The following is a 6040-nucleotide window of genomic DNA, read 5'->3' as shown; positions in this document are numbered from 1 at the left end:
AGGACCTCATGTCACCCATGACACGGCGCTCCAACTGTTGGCACTGACTCAGGGCTCGTCCTTGGTCAGCCTTTTTGCCGTCCATTTCCGCACTCTGGCATCTGAGCTGGAGTGGTCGGATAAAGCCCTTATCCCTATATTTTGGAGGGGGCTGGCTGACCACGTTAAGGATGCTCTGGCCACTAGGGAGATTCCCGCCACACTGGAGGAGTTAATAGCAGTATCTACTCGCATTGACCTCCGTTTTCACGAGCGGAGGTTAGAGCGAGCCCAGTGTAGGCAGAGGTTTCGGCTGGCTCCCACCTTCGCCAAACCTTTGGAATCTCCAGTCCAGGCTCCTGAGTTCCAGGAACCTAAGGTGGTGTCACGAGCGGGATCTAAGTCCCAGACCGCTCGTGCACTCCAGGGTTGCCATGTTTGCCAACAGTCAGGACATCTTGCCACCAGATGTCATCAGCGGTCGAGGAAACGTCAGCGTCTAGTGGTAGTAGGTGGAGGTGCACTAGACACTGCGACGTTTGCCTCCAAATTGTCCTTTAAGGGGACAATTACCTTTGGCTCATCCTCCCACTCGGTAGACCTCTGCGTGGATTCTGGGGCGGAGGGCAATTTTATGTCTTCTGCCTTCGCCCAACGTCACGCAATACCCCTGGTTATGCTATCTCAACCAGTAACGGTACGAGTGGTGAATGGGTCGACACTCCCCGCACAGATAACACATCAGACCATGCCTGTTACTCTGTCCCTGTCGCCATCCCATCAGGAGATTATTTCTCTGCTTGTCATTCCTGAGGGTATTGATGAGGTCCTGTTGGGGATACCTTGGCTACGGTACCACTCTCCTCACATCGAGTGGTCCTCAGGCAGAATTCTGGGATGGGGTGAATCATCGGTAGGTGTCACCGAGAGTGCGTTCAGGTTGCTACTACTGAGGTACCCGCAGATCTATCCTCTCTCCCCAAGCAATATTGGTCTTATGCAGACGTGTTCTCCAAGAAGGCGGCGGAGACCCTTCCGCCCCATCGCCCCTATGACTGTCCTATCGATCTCTTGCCTGGTGCGGAGCCTCCCCGGGGTCGAGTTTATCCATTATCTCTCCCGGAGACGGAGGCCATGTCTCAGTACATTCAAGAGAATCTGGCAAGAGGGTTTATCAGGAAGTCAGTGTCACCTGCTGGGGCAGGGTTCTTCTTCGTGCAGAAGAAGAATGGGGAGCTACGTCCATGCATAGACTACAGGGGTCTTAACGCTATCACCGTTAAGAACAAGTATCCTTTGCCCTTGATATCTGAGCTCTTCGATAGGCTTCGGGGAGCAAGGGTATTTACTAAATTAGATCTGCGGGGTGCTTACAACCTGATTCGCATCCGTGAGGGGGACGAATGGAAAACGGCGTTTAACACCAGAGATGGGCACTATGAGTATCTGGTGATGCCCTTCGGGCTCTGTAATGCCCCAGCCGTTTTTCAAGACTTTGTCAACGACATCTTCCGGGATATGCTTTCCACCTCAGTTGTAGTCTATCTGGATGATATTCTCATCTTTTCTCCAGATATTGACTCCCACCGGAGAGATGTTGGCAGAGTCTTCGACCTCCTACGGGCAAACTCTCTTTACGCTAAGTTGGAGAAGTGTATGTTTGAGCAGGAGTCTTTGCCGTTCCTGGGCTATATCATCTCCGCCCAGGGATTGGCTATGGATCCTGCCAAACTACAGGCTGTGATGGACTGGCAAGAGCCCCATTCTCTTAAAACGGTGCAGCGCTTTATGGGGTTCATTAACTATTACCGCCAGTTCATTCCCCACTTCTCAACTCTGGTAGCTCCCTTGGTAGCCCTCACCAAGAAGGGAGCGAATCCTAAATTGTGGTTGGAAGAGGTCTCCAAGGCCTTCACTTCTATTAAGTCCCACTTTGCTAGCGCTCCCATCTTACATCGTCCCGATGTGGATAAGCCATTCCTAAAGGAGGTGGATGCCTCTTCCGTTGGTGCTGGAGCAGTCCTCTACCAGAAGGATGCTCAAGGTCGGAAGCATCCATGCTTCTTCTTCTCTAAGACTTTCTCGCCAGCGGAGAGAAACTACTCCATCGGGGATAGGGAGCTGCTAGCAATGAAGTTGGCCTTTTCAGAGTGGAGACATCTTCTGGAAGGTGCGCGGTTTCCCTTCCAGGTTTACACTTACCACAAAAATTTGGTCTACTTACAGACAGCCCAGCGGCTAAATTCTCGCCAAGCCAGATGGTCCTTGTTCTTTTCCCAGTTCCACTTTTCTCTTCATTTTCTCGCCGGGGAGAAGAATATTCGTGCTGATGCTCTCTCTCGCTCCCTTATGTCAACTGAAGAGGAGGAAGAGGAGCCTCGGCTTATTGTTCCCTCTGAGAGCCTGAGAACCGTAGCACCGGTTTCGCTTGAGTCTGAGCCTCCGGGCAAGACTTTTGTGCCCATTAATTTGCGACCGGAGGTTCTCTCTTGGGCTCATTCGTCCAGAGTGGGTGGACACTTTGGGACAAAGAGGACATCTGAGCTACTGGCGAGGACGTACTGGTGGCCGCATATAGTCCGGGATGTCAGGGATTATATTCTGGCGTGTGTCTCCTGCGCCAAAAATAAATCTCCGCGTCAAAGGCCAGCTGGGTTGCTCTATCCCTTGCCGGTGGCAGATAGGCCCTGGGAGATGGTCGGGATGGACTTTGTCGTGGGTTTGCCCAAGTCTCGCGGCTGTACCATCATTTGGGTCATCACCGATCATTTCTCGAAAATGGTGCATTAGGTGCCGCTACCACGGTTACCTTCTGCACGGGCCTTGGCTGCGTTGTTCATTAAGCACATCTTCCGCCTACATGGTATGCCTGACAAAATTGTCAGTGACCGGGGTCCCCAGTTTGCGTCTCGGTTCTGGAGAGAGCTGTGTCGTCTTCTCAGTATTGAGTTGAATCTCTCTTCCGCTTATCATCCCGAGACGAATGGGTTGGTAGAGAGGGCCAACCAGACCTTGGTCACATACCTGCGACATTTTGTTTCAGCCAGGCAGGATGACTGGGCATCCTTGCTATCATGGGCAGAGTTTGCGCTGAACAACGCCGTAGCCGACTCCACTGGACAAACCCCATTCCTCCTCAACTATGGTCAGCATCCACGGGTACCTGTGCCTATGCCCGTGTCTTCCGCAGACTCCAGGGTGGCAGACTGGGCTGTGGAGGCACGGGATATTTGGGACCGCACTCAGGATGCCATTCGGGCCTCTAAGGAGAGAATGAGGTCCTCCGCCGATGCTCATCGGCGCCCCGCCCCGTCCTTTGCTCCTGGCGACTTGGTGTGGCTCTCCGCCCGTAACATCAGGCTGCGAGTTGAGTCCACTAAATTTGCTCCTCGCTACTTGGGTCCCTTCAAGGTCCTCGAACAGGTTAATCCTGTGGTCTACCGTCTGGCCCTTCCTCCACGCCTTGGTATCACCAACACCTTTCATGTGTCCCTCCTTAAGCCCGTATACATGTCTCGGTTTTCTGAGTCATCTGCCGGGACATCGGGTTCGTCTATGGACGATTTCGAGGTGAACGCTATCTTGGGGTGCAAGGTGGTACGTGGCAAAAATTTTTTTTTGGTGGACTGGAAGGGTTACGGCCCTGAGGATAGGTCCTGGGAGCCTGCTGAGCACATTCGGGCTCCGCAGCTCATTGCTGCCTTCGAACGTAGCGAGGCCCAAGGAGGGGGGGGCCCTAGGAGGGGGGTAATGTTAAGGGTCGAGTTCCCGCTTCTGCACAGGGGGAATCTCGAGCCACCTCCGCTGCGGTCTCCCATTCTTGTCCAGCCGCAGTGGAGTCTGCTCAGCAAGGACGTCGGTCCCAGCGTCTTGCTCATTCTCACTCTGTTCTGAGAGTTACTGTTGCTTCTCCAGTCTCTGCTATTAAAGTCTGTGCTGGTCAGCAGCGAGCGGACTTCTCTGGGACTAAGTCCTTGTCTGCACGTACTGAGCATGCCCAGCGTAAGGTCTCCCGTTGGAGATCGAGGGTCATGTGCTCAGGCTCTGCAGCACATTCCATTGGTCCTCTTGGCAGGTCCTAGAAGGGCAAAAGTGCTGTGGCCACTTCCTGTGCTGCTGCTATATAAACTGCGCATGACCGCACGGCCATGCGCTAGTATTGTCTAACAATTGCTAATGTGTGTATGTTGTGAGTGCAAGTCGTCCTTGGATACCCCTACCCTATAGTATGACTGTTCGCGGAAGGTGTATGGCTGCTACCTAGCGCCCGACTTATCCTACAGCACTAGTCACACATTATAGCGTCCAGTTGCTGTGACCGCCAGTACGGCGCCGTGCACTTCCTCTGTGCTTTCCTTACCCAAGCCTGGGTGGTTAGTGGCGTTCGTCAGTGCGGCACTGCATGCTCTTCTGTTTCATTTCACACCCAGTTGTGGTGTTGCGCCAGCAAGGGTCTAATCGGACTTCAATCCCAGTTGGGGTTGAGTTCGCTGACTACTTGCTCGCGCTTTAGGTGCGGTACCGCGGTCCTGTGCCTTAACAGGATTGCTTCTTTCACGCTGGGTGAGGTTAACCCACGCGTGTATACTCTAGTGTACCGCCATATAGTCTGCTAATTGCTAGCAGCAGGTTTTCACCTGCACGGTGGACCCCGGACTGCGAACGCATCTATACCATCTGTCTTGGTGCGTTCCGCCAGTCCTAACATCTACATAATGCGAAAAAATGAAAGGAAAAGTGTAGGAGGCAAATTGACAGCTGCCAGATGTGAACAAGGGGGACCTAAAGAATGAGAGCGATGGCACCAAAGAGTATATACCGTACAGTTGCTAAGGTGGGGCCCCGACATGAGATACTCACCACACACGGGGATATAAACACACACACAAAATGCGCCACACACTACCACATGCTTGAACACATATTACCCTCAGCACACATTTCACCACAAATACACCAACCTCGCCACATAAAAGTCGAAACACAAAAGTCGCCACTCAAAACTCGCCATGCGCAGAACTCGCCACATGCAAAAACTAGGCTCTTGCAAAACTCACCACAAGTGCAAAACTCACCTCATGGAAAACTCGCCACACGCAAAACTTGCACACGCGGAAAAATTGCCACATGCACAAAAGTTGCAACACATGCAAAAGTTGCCTCACACAAAACTTGCACATACTGAAAAGGCACCACACATAAAACTCGCAACGCGCAAAACTCGCCATGCACAAAACTTGCTGCACACAACTTGCTACACTAACCTGTCACATGCAATTTGACACACAAAAAGTTGCTACACGCATGTTGCCACACAAAACTCATCTCACAAAAGTCGCTACATGCATGTCGCCACACGCAACTCAACACACACAACTTGACACACGAAACTCGCCCTAAAACACACACAAGTCTGGTATTATCCTTCAAAAATAAAAATCTGATTAATAAGCAGACAAACTACAACAAATGTACCATATAGGAAATACGGCAGCTGTCAGTCACATGACCTGTCTATTATGTGTATGTGTGAGCTAATATATACTGCCAGGGGGAGGGCTTCCTGTTGGCTGGGGATTTATCAGGCTGCCAATTTAGCTTACAAATACTGAGGTAAAAATACTGAGCAAAATACCGTGTGAACGAGGTCTAATACAGGAGGAGATGACACACAGGTATATACTATATACAGGGGAGATGACACACAGATATTTACTATATGCAGGAGAGATGACACACAGGTATATACTATATAGAGGAGATGACATACAGGTGCATACTATATACAGGAGGAGATGACATACAGGTATATACTATATACAGAAGGAGATGACACACAGGTATATGCTATATATAGAAGATGACATACAGGTATATACTATATACAGGAGGAGATGACACACAGATATATACTATATATAGGGGAGATGACACACAGGTATATACTATATACAGGAGGAGATGACATACAGGTATATACTATATATAGGAGGAGATGACATACAGGTATATACTATATACAGGGGAGATGACACACAGCAGGTATATACTATATACAGGG

This window comes from Ranitomeya imitator, chromosome 1, assembly GCF_032444005.1.
Source record: "Ranitomeya imitator isolate aRanImi1 chromosome 1, aRanImi1.pri, whole genome shotgun sequence".
NCBI lineage: Eukaryota > Metazoa > Chordata > Amphibia > Anura > Dendrobatidae > Ranitomeya > Ranitomeya imitator.
The sequence above is the reverse complement of the archived record's forward strand: the minus strand, read 5'-3'. Positions refer to the sequence as shown.